At 42.0% G+C, this 14,718-nt stretch overlaps 1 protein-coding gene across 2 annotated transcripts in view; it reads left to right on the top strand.

Moving 5' to 3' along the window:
• The window catches only part of gli3 (GLI family zinc finger 3), a 193,300-nt gene that overhangs the window by 49,708 nt on the left and 128,874 nt on the right, over positions 1-14,718 (top strand). The window contains exon 1 of one of the 2 annotated variants that reach the window (XM_041814402.1): positions 10,610-10,707. The exons of the other annotated variant lie outside the window; for it this stretch is intronic. The gene's annotated coding sequence lies outside the window, so the exon portion shown is untranslated. Of the gene's footprint in view, positions 1-10,609; positions 10,708-14,718 lie in introns of those variants that run through there. 2 annotated transcript variants of the gene reach the window in all.

The raw sequence follows: 14,718 nt of genomic DNA on the forward strand, positions 1-14,718 counted from the left end.
GGCCCAATAGCAATGCTACATCGATGCATCTGTGAATCCCTAGCATGTTTGCAAAACAGCATATTATTCCCTACTTTTCCTGATATCTGATTCTGTCCACTGTCTCAAAAAGCACAAAATTGATCTTTTAAAAATAGGAATCTACTCAGGAACTTCAAATTTAGCAGCACAGTTTTTCTGCAACAGAAGGATCAAAATCACCAAGCCAGGGATGTGGACAAGACTGATAACAACTGACAAGTTAATTCCATTTTTGACATCAGCTTGGTCTTGCTGTCCAGTCTTTAGACAGTGATTCATTTATGAGTGATTTAAGAAAAGCTTGTGGTCCATGCATGATATGCCAAGTTAAACACTGTTTAAGGACACATGGTTTGATATTTTGATTTTTTTTCCATCATCAAGCACTTTATCTGTCAACCATGTTGGCGTAAGGCTGCTATTATTTGCAGATATTATCCAGTCAGTCCATTTTATAGAAGTAGTTGAGGTTACACGAAGAACCAAGCTGCTTAAGAACATTTTTTTGTGTTGCAGCTTTAAGGAGACGGCAGATGGACTCTGTTTGCCTTAACAATATGTCATGATAACCACTGGTGATAATCACTGGTGTCCATTTGAGCAAGAACAACATGTATTTATATCCAGAAATATATGAATCCATGAGAATTTTGTGTGTCTGAGACTCTTTTGTGTGTAAAAGCAGGCTGTGTTCCAGTCTGCTCAAAACTCACTGGATTAAAACGAGACATGCTTTCAGGTCTGAGGGAGCAAAAGGCCCTACACCCCCTAATCTCTCTCCCCTGACCTCCACACCCTCTGGGCCTTGACTCTCACCCTTCTCCCCACTCCCCCCCCCTCCCTCCGCCCCGACTCTCTCCCTCGCAGTGCGAAAGAGGAGCCAGGATCAAAGGCCACAAACCATGGCAGTGATTTCTGGTGATTGATTAGAAGCAGAGGTTGAGAAGCAACTCTCTCTCTCTCTCGCCTCCGTTCTTCCCACCCTCCGGTGCTGCGTGCGCGCTCTCCCAGGGCTCTCGTAAATAGCTCAGGCTTCAAGTGTGAAAAGAGTTGCCACGATTGGCAGACGGAGCCCTGAAACACATCCGAGCCGGAGCAGAGCGGGGCTTGGCCGGTTTCTCTTGCCTCTTCCTCTTTCCTGGATGGCAGGAGGGGTTGGTGGTGGGGGGGGTGTCAGTTGATAAGAACCATTTGTTGTCTCGCTCGGATTTGGGGAGGGACAGTGTAATCCCCTTGCCCTGGTCTGTTCAGAGAGCTGGAGGAAAGGAAGAGAGCAGAGGAGAGGAGGAAGAATTGATTTTCAGAGAGAGGGCATGCGGAGAATTGAACTCAGATGTGCAGCAGAGGCAGGGTTTGAAAGGAAAAACTCGACTTGCGGGGAAACAAATGTCTGTAGCTTACAGCGGAGGGGCCGTGCAATTTGAACTTGAGCAAAGTCCTTCTAATGTTAATCAATTGCATAGCTGTCTTTCTCCATCTTCTGCCCGCCTCCTCCTCCCTCCTCTGTCCTGAGCCCAACTCAGCCTGGAGGCCTCCTGACATGCTATTGGTCCTGTAAAGGCATTTTAACAGGCCGTGTCCATTCAAAAGGCACTCGGATTCATGCTCCAACTGCATGCAGCATGCTCTCTGCACTGAGACACAAACACAGGCACCTCTCGCTCTCTCTCTCTCACCTGCAGCTGCGAGTCTAATGATGTTCGGAGTGTGGGCCTTGCAGCGACAGCTCTAGTCCCGGGGAGATGTGTCTCATGTCAGACTTTGCGCCAGACAGACTCCAATAAGGAAAAAAAAGAACGGGGCAATGTTGGGGTGGAGTGGGGTGGGTGTTCTTCAATGCAGCTGGAGCAAAGCCAGAACTAAAAGTGCAACTCTCTGAAGGTTTTGTTTTTCCTCTGCGGTATTTACAAAGTGATTGAGCGCATTTTTAAGTGTCATGGAGTATCTCATTACACCCTTAAAAGCTTTTTATCCATCCACATGTGCTCACACATAAGTTTCAAACTTTAGCTACTTAGTCATGCACGCATGCAGACACTTAATCTCTCATTTTCTCTCTTGTTCCTCAAAAGCGCACGCACATGCACGCACACTTTGTGCAGCTGGACGATTGGCCGTCATTATTAACTGTTTGGCGACCTCATGACTTCATCTTCAGCGCTGTCAGAGGCGGCCCACATTATGTCTCCGCTCGGCTCAATGGGTTCTTTGTTCTGGCTTGGCTCTGGAGCAGCTCAGCATGGGGCTGCGTGAGTCCAACAGTCCCAGTGCGGCTCGGGAGGGGGTGGAGGGTGGTGTGGAAAGAGGGATTGACTAAGGGAGGTGGTCGAGGTTTCGGCAATGGCATGGGAGCTGGGAGAAGGCCTGGGAGAATGACGGATTAGATCAGAAAACCAGGAGTGAGTAACAGGAGATAAATGTAAAAAAGGATGGATGGAGAGGGGTTAAAAAAGGCTGGAAATCCTACAGGTGAATCCTACGTCTTCTACTAGGATCATTTAAACACCTTCCATCCCACTGCTTCATTTCAAAATGAACAGCAGATTATGAGGACAGCATGTCATCTGAGCTGCACCGGCCATCCTGGTGAGGAATGTGGGATTAATGCTAAAGTAATGCAGAGATTAGAGAAGGAGGCGAGAGTGAAGCAGGAGAGGAGGATTCCACCGGAGGGAGTGACAAGAGAGGTCATACATGAGCGGAGCTCATTACCCGAGAGGGGACTACAACAGGGGGCAGAGACGGGGAGAGAGTAGGGAAGAAGTAAAAATGAGGGAAAATGGATTGTGGTGTTTTTGTACATGCACAAAACTCCTGAAAGTTTCCCCAAATTTTCAGTGGGAGATGCATCTCTGAACACAAACTGAAAAAACAATTCACTACTCACTTTATCTGTACTCTTTCCTCCCAGGCCCATTGTAAAATTTCCACCAAATCAAGGTTAGCCATATGCATGTGAGTGGGCAAGGGTGATGACATTTACATCACACGATCAGTGAGCAGCTGATGCAATCATTGGGCTTCCTTTTCTTCTGCTTAAAAGTGCGGTCCTTCCCGCTCATTCTGTGAATATTTCCAATACAGGACAGCAAAGGCACCAACTGTCCTGAAAGCATTGGTGCTGTATCTTCATCCAGCTTTTTACATCATGTCTTACCTCCTGAGACCCCTCCTGTCCAACTATAAAGCTTCCTAATGGAAATGCATATGCCAGGGATGTCAAACTCAAGGCCCGGGGGCCAAATCTGGCCCATGGTACCGTAATATCCGGCCCGCAAGATTCATTCATTCATTCATTCAACCTTTATTTAATCTCGAGATGCCATTGAGAGCATGCTCTCATTTACAATGACGTCAAGAGTACATTAAAACAATATATGCAAGACAATAAATAAGCAAGGAGAAAGAAGCACAGACATCCATGCTTGAGAATAAGTGGAGTACAGTTTAAAAACAGTTACAAACATGTACATAGTAGTTCCTTATCATGTTTTGAAACTGTCCTATGTTAATAACTGAACTTAGTTTTAGTGTGTGCTGTACAGTATTCCAGCTGATCATATCCCAGTATCCCAGATCATAGCATGTTTCCATTATAAGTGGCCCACCAGTATGAGGTCTGCAGATTTTCTGAAGTATAAAAATGTAAACAACCTTGACGATTTAAGATAAGCCTGTTAAAGTCATCAAAATCTGAAAAAGTGAAGACTGAAGATCAAGAGATTTATGTTTTCATTTCATATTTTCAATTTTGCATCTCAAAATTATGACTCAGATTTATGATGTTGACTTTTTATTACATACTTTGACCTTCTCAATTCATATTTTTTACTTTTTATATCACATGTTGACCTTTAGATTCACAGTTTCAAATTTTAAGTCATATTTTGACCTTTTTAACTAATTATTTCATATTTACTCACGTCGATGAAATCGGCAGGGGGTTATGTAAAGGGTTCCGTATCTTTGTTCGTTTCTTTGTTTGTTTGTTTGTATATGTACAAGATAACTTGAGAACGGAAAGTCGGATCTTCACCAAACTTTCAGGGAATATTGGGATAGTGACAGGGAAGAATCGATTAGATTTTGGCGATCTGCGCACCCGTATGATTTTTCTCAGACTTCAAAATTTTGAACACCATAGTAATCAATGGGAGCGTCAGTTCCTCGGTGGCGCTGCTTAGGCGTGGGTCTGCCGCCAACCTAACTTCTAAGTCTTGGATATTTTAAATTTTACTGAGTTTATAAATCTGTCATGGTCACTATAATTTGGCTTTTTTTGACAAAAAAAAACAAAGAAAAACTCTTAAATGTCAAAGTGAAAACAGATTTCTACAAAGTCATGCCACTTAAATAAAACTATGTTCTGTAAAATAAGTGACTGCATGAATATTCACCCCTTAAGTCAGTATTTAGTTGAGTCACCTCAGGCTGCAATCACAGCTCTGAGTCTGTGTGGACAGCTCTCAATCAGGATTGCACATCTGGACGCTGCAATTTTACTCCATTCTTCTTTTCAAAGCTCCTCAAGCTCTGTCAGGTTGCATGTGGATAGGGCATGAGCAGCCCTTTTCAAGTCCAGCCACAAATTCTCCATTGAGGTCTGAGCTTTATCTCGGCCATTCCAAAACATTCACCTTATTGTCTTTAAACCATTTCTGTACAGCTTTCTCTGTATGCTTCGGGTCATTGTCCTGCTGGAAAATAAACCTTCTCCCATGCCAGAGTTCTTTCCCAGACTGAAAAAAAGATTGTCCTCCAGGATTTTTCTATATTTTGCTGCCATCATTTTACCTTCTACCTTTTTACAAGCCCTCTAGGGGTGGCTGGTGAGAAGCATCCCCTCAGCATGATGCTGCCACCACCGTGCCTCACAGTGGGGATGGTGGTGTCAATGTTTGGCGTCTTGTCTGATGACCAAAAAGCGCCATTTTTGTCTAGTTAGACCAAAGAACTTCCTTACTTGAACATTGGGGTCTCCCACATGCCTTTCACAAAGTTAATGAGTTTTTGTTGGCATGCCACTCTCCCATTAAGCTTTGGTGAACTAACCTGGGCGAAGTTGTTGTATGCAGAGTCTCTCCAATCATCAGAAGCTTGTAACGCCTTCAGAGTAGTCATAGGTGCCTTGGTGGACTCTCTCACTAGTCTCCTTCTAGCACGCTCACTCAGTTTGTGAGGGCGGCCTGATTAGGCAGATTTACACATGTGCCATATTCCTTCTATTTGTCTGATAAAACTAATAAAAGGGTAAAACATCCAATTAGATGAATACTTTTATAGGCACTGTGTTCAATGCTTATAACCCTCACTTGTTTGACCTCTCCTTGTTTTCATGTATAAAGTCTGCAGCTGTAAAGTCAAACAAACAGTTTCCACTCCAGAACCTGATTGATTTATCAGCAAGATAAAACAGTCAGGCTATTATTGCCCTATCATTTATATATCAGCATTTTTATTTATCCTTGAAATATTTGCTGAAATAATGTTAGGGTTAATGTAAACGTATTGTTGATATATTGTCACTCCTATCTGAGTTTTAATCTGCTTAATGGTTCGTGGTCATCTGCCGTGTGAGTTGGCACAGATTAACTGGTCAGTTATACAAAGAGTTGATCTTTTTCAGGGTAACACCAGTGCATTTAGGCACCATTATACCATTATAGTAGTGCTGGTATCTGTGTTTGAAAACCCTTCAATTTAATCCGCTCCAGAAATATTTCCCCTTTTTAACAGATTTATGAATTTTCAATAAAAGCTTCAAAGTATCTCAGCATGGGACTGGTAGATTCTCTCTGGTAAATGTTTGATTGATCCATTATGTATTTTACAATTTTAGTTTCTATGTAGTCATGTTTTTACCGTCAGCTGGGTATAAAAAGTAGCTCCGAGGGTGCCTTTGAAGGTTAGCATATTTGGACTCACATCTTAAGAAGTGAAACTTCCACCTTGTTTTCTCAGTTTGAGGTTCAGAAAACAGGATTTGAAGCTTAGGGGTTGGAAGTTTAACAACCCAGTGGTCATTCAAAGTCGTACTTAATCTTGTACTGTTGGCTTTTTAATCAAAATAACCTGATTCTTTTAGTAGCTCTGTAGTTCTTTTACACAAAGGATTCAACTAAAATAATTTATACACTACTAGGTTTTCAGTAGTCAAAATATAGAAGGAGAAAACTTGGTTTGTTTAATATGTTTAGCATATTTTACACCTCAGATAATCCTGTTTTTTACACTACAGCAGGACAAAGTATTGCCGTATTGTATTGAATTGTATCCCACAGTGTTATATGATATCTTGTCGTGTCTTAAAGTATCCTATTGTATTGAATTGTATCTCATTGCATCTCATGCATTGTATTGTTTTGCATTGCAGCATATTGTAGCATAGGCAGTGGTTTACAAAGTGTGAGGTGGGCCTCTCCTGAGGGTGCCACAGAGCTTCAGGGGAGGCGTGGAACCATAAACCTGAAAAAAGGTGATTTGCTTTGCGAACCTCTGCTGTGCATTGAGCAAAATGGATAGACTAATAGTGACTATAGGGACTATGATTTAGAGCAGTGTTTATCAACCCTCAACAAGAGAGCAAAATTGTTGAAAAATACCTTTGCAAAAGCCACAATCTAAGCGGTGAAAAATGGCAAAAACAGCTTGAAGTAGCAATAAAGAAAGGATTAAAGGTGGCAAAATGGTCAAAAAGCAGCAAAAAATGGGCAAAAATGGGGAGAAAAAGTGGGAAAATGGTCAGAAAGTAGCAGAAATGGGTGATAAGTGAGCAAAAATGAGTGGAAAGTGACTTAAATGGGCATAAAGCAGTCAATAGTGGCAAAAATGGGCAAAAAAAAAAACAGGAAACAAGTGGTATGTAATGGCAAAAGGTAGTTTAAATGGGCAAAAAGTGGCAAAAAAAAGTGAAAAAGGGCAAAATGGGGGAAAAAATGGCAAAAGAAGAGGCAAAAAGTGGGAAAAAAGTGAAAAAAGTTGTATTTAATGGCAAAAGGTGGTTTAAATGGACAAAAAGTTGTAAAAAAAAAATGGGGCAAAAGATTGCATAAAAGTGGCAAAAATTGGGGAATAGTGGCAAAAAGACATCACATAAAAGAGCGAAAAAACTGGAACAAAAAAAAGGGATATTTAATGATGAAAGGTAGCTTAAATGGGCAAAAAGGTGAAAAAGGGCAAAAACGGGATAAAAATGGAAAAATGGGGAAAAGGAGCGAAAAGAGGTTGTAAAATGGCCCAAAAAATATAAAAAAAGTGGTATTTAATGGCATTATAACCGAATAAGAGGGAAAGGCAGATGTTTAGGACATTTGCAAAGCAAAATATCCAAAATATATTAGTGTTGGAAATGTTTAGAGATTAGACATAAATGTTTGAAATGTTTTTTTTTTTTTTCCCTTTTTTTTTTTTTTATTTCAATCCTTTTTGTGGGTGGGGGGTCCACCGAATGAATAATTTCTTCTTAGTGGAGGCTCACTCTCCCACACTTTGAAATCCCCTGGCATATGGTATTGTTTAATATAGTTTCATCTTTTGTTGATTTGTATCCTACTGTATCATATCGTTTAGTAGCGTAGCATATCTTAGCGTATTGTATTGTTATTGTATTGAATCCCACTGCAATGTATTTTATCCCACAGCATTATATCTTAACCTTTCATATTATATGTGCTGCATTCTATCATGCCATCTCCTGCAGTATTTTATTGTTTTGTATTGTTTGTTTTGTAACGTAATGTAATGTAAAGTTTTTGCATATACTGACTGATCTCACCAAACGCTACAACTGCTCTTTCCACTAGTCCATGAAGTCAACCAAACCTGCAATTTTCACCCTGTCTCCTGCTTTTCATTGCTCTATAGTGCCACTTATGTAATCATATAGAAAGTGTGATGCCTTTTCCTTCCCCTGCTCACCTTCAACCTCCAGCCCCCCTTCCAGCAGACTGTGGTTAAGTCTGTTTGGCCAACATAGCAGATCCTCTAATCTGCAGAGCTTTCCCTGCTGGCTGCAGACACCGTAATGAAGGGGTCCAGGTCTCACCTGTATTTTAAGGGGGAGAGGGGCGAATGACACCTTATATATTAAGCTAGTCAGTTTTAATGATGATAGGGTTTTGGAAGGCAAATGACGATTGATAGGTTTATAAGGCTTCTTTGTTAGATAATTTGGCACCTTTTAGGACTCCATCTGAAAAAAAAGGAACATGAGCTAATGTTGTTTTAGATAATTTCTGTGTCAAACTGCTAAAGCAGAAAGTTGTGACTGAATGCACCTGAAGAATATCCCCTGGTTGTGGTCGCAGTATGGAGTCAGTTGAGGTGTGTTATTTTTTATGACGTTAGGCTTGTAGTTTGGAATTCTGATTGTCAGGCTCTCCGTTAAAAAGACCTAATGTCCAAAAGTGACGGATCAGAAACGGTAAGCATTACCAGCTGCAGCATGAAAGAGCGAGGCATGCTGTTCATTTAACCCGAATCCGTCATACTCACATGTAGCCCCTGATTCAACCTGTGATGTAGACGTCCAGCAGAAGGTATTAGACTGAGACTAATGTAAAATTATGGATGTGAATTATCTTCTAGCACCTTTAAACTTGGAATATATCAGATTACTGACCGTATTTGTTTCGGGACATACTGTATACTATTGATGATGAAGATGGTCTTAACCATGGACTGTATAAAATAGAACATATTCTCTTAACTTTTAGCTAACCAAGAGCTAAGTTTGTTGGTTTGTTTGTTTGTTTGTTTGTTAGCAACATAACTCAAAAAGTCATGGACGGATTTTCATGAAATTTTTAGGAAATGACAGAAATGGCATAAGGAAAAACTGATTAGATTTTGGGACTGGTCTGGATCACCGTCTGGATCCAGGAATTTTTTTTAAAGGATTCTGTACTATTGGGAGATAGGGCTAATGGTGGAGGTCTGCACTGTTACCACTTTACACCAGGAGATGTCTTTCTATTCAAGGTTTTGGAGTTTATAGAGTTTGAAAGACGCATGCCCGGTCGAAGAGACGAGTCGGAGCGTAACAGAGAGAAAGACAGCGAATTGTAGCGATAATACTTACAATGCTGGGAGGAATAGAGGAATATTCACCCTCTGCCATGACTTTCAGTCATCCAGTAAGACTATGGGTGCTTCCACCATGACAGGTCCACACATAGCGAAGCCAATGCTTTGCCTCACCATGTCTCCACCCTACCATGGAGGGAGAAATCGGCGAATTAGATTTTGAGAGTGATCCGGATCACTGTCTGGATCCAGGAATGTTTTTAAAAGATTCTTCACTTTTGGGAGATAGGGCTGATGGCGGAGGTCTGTGCTCTCTGAGTGCTTTTCTAGTTATTTTATTGTATCGTAACATACTGCATTGTATTTTTCTGTATCATATTGTTTTGCATCTTACTGTACCGTATTATTATCTTATGTATGGAAACATATCATATTGTATGTTTCTGTATCATATCGTCTTGCACTGTATCGTAGGGTATTGTATCATATCAAATTGTATCGTATTGTGTCGTATGTAGCGTAGGGTATCGTATTATATCTTACTGTACCATACTGTACCGTATCATTATCTTATTGTATTGTACTGTATCTTATTGTATCACAATGTTAGTTTAGGCTATTGTGCCATTCCTAATGGTGCTGTTAAATCCTTTTTGATTTAAAACAGGCCCTTTAGTATTGCCTGATACTCTTATAAAACCTTTACTTGGAACTTGCACATTGTGTCACCATTTAAAGGCATTTTCTGATTTTATTTCCTGTTCGGTGTGGATGTATGCAAAGTGTTCAAATTTTGCTCTTGACCTCTGTTTACTGAGCCACATAGCAGGTGTGAGAAAAGATCATCAGCAACAAAAGAGGCAGTAAATTAGACGGACAGATCTGCACATCCACCAGCCTAATCACCACCGAAGAGAGTGAGAGTGAGAGAGAGTCCACTCTGGACTTAGACGTTCACCAGTCATTGATAAAGTGCTTAGCAGCAGGAAAATTAATGAATCCGGCCTGACTGGGAGAGGGGGTTTTGGGGGCTGAAGGGGAGGGAGAGGAAGAGGAGGAGGAGGGCTGTGGAAGGGGGTAATCCTGTTCCAGCTAAATGGCTGATCCCTCTCATTCCTTAGATATCAAATGTCAAGAGTTAAATTAGCCTGCTAGCCTCAGATAGGAGTTAACATGCTTTTAAATGGGGCGGGGCACAGCGATTCCTGCCCCCTGTGGGATGGCGGGCAGGTGCCTTTGAAGTGTCTAATTATCCAGCTCCTAGTAAGTGCCGGCTAACTATCTTAATGGGGGCCTCCATGCCTCAATGCTTATGCACTTAATCACATGCACCAGACTGTGCATATTCAGGAGGCAGAAGCAACATGGGCGCAAAGTTTAAATCATTCAAACTTATGTGAGAGGACTTTATGAAATCATTCCATACTGTAAGGTGGAAACATCCACATTGGCATTTTGGTCCATATTTGATGTGCTTGAAATTACTGTATTATTTTTTCTACTTAACTGTTGGCTCTGTGTTTCTTTGCTTTGGCTGGATATCTGTTTCTCTTGGCGAGCTGTTCCTAATCTGAGTGCCACAGACTTGGTCCGCATCACTCCAGTGTCAGAAGTGGGATTCCAATGCTGAGGCCCAGTGGAAAGCTGGCCCGCTCTGGTCTGGTAGGCAACGTGCCCAGATTCACCCAAAAAAGATCCCAAATGGCCATATTCTGCTCTGGTCTACCCTTGCACACAATCATTTTACATTGTTACAGAGGACAGTGTCAGTAACTAACAGGTTATGGCTCATCATAGCTGGCTTGTGACTATTTGAAGCAATCCTAATACAGTCTATAAGCCAATCAGAGCACATTTTTTTGCTTTGAAGCCTTGATCAAATGCATCTCTTGGTGTTTGATTCCTCAAAGAATGCAGGCCAAGGTGCCCTTTGAGTGAAAAACCTTAAAAGCCGTAACTATCCGTGGTCAAAAACGCATCAATGTGCATTTTAGAGTCAGGGCTTTCAGCTCTCTCGCTGCAATGCTCATTGCTCCCTCACAATGTGGCCCTGATGAAATGGTAGTGGGGTTTCAGGCCGCTCTATGGTTGGCCTGTGCCCCTAATGGGTGAATAAGGGTTACCTAGGGGCAGGCGGAGGCTTGGCACGACACTACCCTGCTGTGAGGCTGATTTGAGGTGAGCGCAGAGAAGAGGGAAGGCGCCAAGCAGGCTTTGATTTGCCCCTCCCCAGCCCCGGGGCCTGGAGGCTGGGACTGCTAGATGCTGAGCTCTGGGTGAGTCCCAGCAGACCCCTGGCGGCAGAGAGAACAGGCTGGGGGAAAGGAAGGGGGTAAGGGCGTGGGCTGCCAGGAGCCAAATTGAGATGTGGGAGTCGTTGAATTTGCCTAGATGAATATTGAAGAGGGCATTTGCGGATGCTATGTGGGAAATCAGCGGCTGACAATAGACTGCTAACCAGAAGAGGGAACATCCTGACCTGCCCGTGCCTCTCTCTTCAATTCATCCAAACATCAGTCACATGCTGATGGTTAAATAATGTACCACTACGGATTCACTCTGTAGAGACGGAATCAGACATGAGCAGAAAGTAAAAGAGATCAAACTTTGTTTGCATCCAGACTTTAACTGAGGATTACAAACTATTACACCAATAGAAATAAGAGCATGACCTTACCCTGCTTTCTGACATTTACAATATTTGTTTGTCCGATTTCACCCTTTTAGACAGGGAGCTCCTTAAGGACTTCTTAACCTTCACATTACGCCGACTTGTGTTAGGGAAGGCACTCCACTCCTTGTGGCATCGAGCCCAACAACCAGGAAGTTGATCAGAAAAATACCCCACACAATTGCGGGTAATCCTTGTTGTGATGGGTTCGTTCGAGTTTGAGCGGTGTCTCTCCCTCATCTTTTAGCCCTGCGCTAATCGTGAATGATTCCCCGGGTCTATAGCGCCAATGCCAGGGCCGGTGAATCAGGTACATAAGCCTAAGCCGCTTGGAGAGGTGCTCTTATTAAACCCTAGCCAGCTGCTGGAATTTTTCTTCCCCCCTCTCATTGTTAATTGGGGAGTCTTGAGTCGTTCCCGGGAGTTGATTTGCAAGAGAAAGAAAAAAAGGAGCAAGAGATTATTGCACAGGAGGAGAGGCGCTTTGAAGAAGTGTTTTGTGGTTTCGCTGCAGATCCTTCACTCCTCTTCCTCTTGCTCTCCAGCCAAAACCTGTTTGTGCCATGGACAACGGTGCTTAGAGAAGTTCGAAGGTGGAACGCAGCATATGTTCGGCTTTGGCTCCGAGGTACAACAACACCTCCTCTGATGTTTAAGCTTTTAGGAAACGGGGGGAAGAGTTGCAGCGTGTACCGGCCCTTTGTCTACCCCCTGAAACAAGCATCGGATTCTTGAGAGTCAAGGACAGATTGGCATGTGGAGGGATGGCAATCCTTGTTCTTAACCTCTGCCTCTAGAAAATAACCTCAAAAACAACAAACCAAGGGTTTTGTTTCACTTTGAATTGGCTGGGCACCCTTAACTTAAGCCCCCTTGTCCCAGCACCGATCTCTCTGAGGAATTGGCCCCACTCCATGTCTCATTATCGCTTTAAGATTTCATTTTGTCATTGCATCCTCTGTCTCTTTTATGCTGCTATATTAAAGGCCATGCATAGGGTTTTCTCTGAAGGTATTCGAACTGATTTCACAATAGAGACCCCAGACAAGAGGGAAAAAAGGAGAAACCTGGGCTTTAGGATTTAATGAGAGGCTTGCTGGAGGTTAAAGAATGATATAAAGCAAGTGGGGAGAGTAAGAGAGGGTGCATTTGTAGAGGAGAGGAGAAAGAGTCATAAGGGAGGAAGAATGCAGGAATGGAGCACCAGGTACCATAATAGTGGCAGAAAAAGCTCCTGAAATACTAGAGCTGGGGCGTGTGCTCTGATCAGGACGGCAGTGAGCACAATTACCTTCTTTTCAAATCCTTCAGTGACACTGCGGGAGGAAGGAGGACTTTGAAACTTGAAAGGCAGGAGCTCGCTTTCAACCTCAAACGCAAGCAGGAAAGGGCTCTGAAATTTGTTCAGTGCTCCCCATCCACCATTAGCTTGTTTCTTCCTCTCGCCTCCAGGCATTTAAGCGCTTTTTGAAAAGATGTTAAGAAATTCAATCACCACAGAGAGAGAGCGGGATAGTTCTTTTTTCTGTTTTTTTGAGAGGCATGCTTTCCTCTGGTCCACAGAGGACGGGCCTGCTGCTTTTGTATTGGGCTGAATAGACCTGCAAACTGGTGGAGGACTGGATGTGGCAACCATGGGAAAAGAGAGGGAAATAAAAGAGGAATGAAAAATAAGGGAGGGAAAAGGGAAAGGGTCTGTTGGGCGGATGGTCAGACTTGGAGAAGTGTTGCAGGGTTGAACTTTTCAAAGTTGGATGTTTTCACAGATGTCTGCTCTGGTTTGTTAGTGTATATAAGTGGACATGTTCCGATAAAAAGTAAAGTTCTAATAAACCCAAACTTTTCAGTCTTTTATTGTCACAGAACTCACCTGAAACCAGCTGTATGTCGGTCTGATCCAGCCCAGAACCTAAAGACCCGACTTCACTTCAAATTTAAGGCACAAAATGGGCCTTCTTACTTTAATGTCATTTAGACTTAAAAAAACAAAAAAAAAACAAAACAGAGGGTGAGCATCTTTATTGTGTTAAGCCAGTGATATTCAACGTGTGGCTCTGGAGCCACATGTGGCTCATTTGTGGCTCTTTTATGTCTTAATTTTAAATATTATTCCCCCAGAAAACCTTAAAAGGGGAAACTTTTTTGCCATTTTCACCATTTTTACCACTTTTCACCCATTTAAGCTACCTTTTGCTATTAAATACCACTTTTTCCCAATTTTTTGCCATTTTTCAACTTATTTTTGCCACTTTTTCCCCATTTTTGCCCCTTTTCACCCATTTATGCTGCTTTATGACCTTTTTTGCCACCTGTAGCGTATTTTTATTGTGACTTCAAGCTGTTTTTGCCACTTTTTGCCATTCTTTAAACCAGTGATACTTAACATGTGGCTCATTTGTGATAATTTGAGGCTCTTTTATGTCTTAATTTTTAATTTTATTCACCCAGAAAACCTTAAAAAGGGAACCTTTTTTTTGGCCATTTCAACCATTTTTGCCACTTTTCACCGATTAAAGCTACCTTTTGCCAATAACACCCCCCCCCCCCCCTTTTTTTTGTAACTATTTTTTGCCATTTTGCAACTTTTTTTGCCACTTTTTCCCATTTTTTCCACTTTCATCCCATTTACCCCCCCAACACATTTTTACCACTTCTCGTCCAAATGAGCTTCATTTTTTTTCCCATTTTTGCCTTTTTTCACCTTTTTTTTTTTACTCATTTAAGCTACCTTTTGCCATTACATACCACTTGTTTCCTATTTTTTGGCCATTTTTGCCACTTTTGACTGCTTTTTGCCAATTTTAGTCAGTTTTCACTCATTTTTTTGCCAAGTTTTTCCGCTTTTGGACCATTTTTTGTCACTTCTCACCCATTTTTGCTACTCTTGGACTATTTTTCCACTATTTCTTTCCATTTTCCCGCCTTTTCACTTATTTTTGCTGCTTTTTGACCATTTTTTCCAACTTTCACTTATTTTCATCACTTCTTCAAGCTGTTTTGCC

The sequence above is a fragment of the Cheilinus undulatus genome, linkage group 19 (assembly GCF_018320785.1).
Source record: "Cheilinus undulatus linkage group 19, ASM1832078v1, whole genome shotgun sequence".
Taxonomy (NCBI): domain Eukaryota; kingdom Metazoa; phylum Chordata; class Actinopteri; order Labriformes; family Labridae; genus Cheilinus; species Cheilinus undulatus.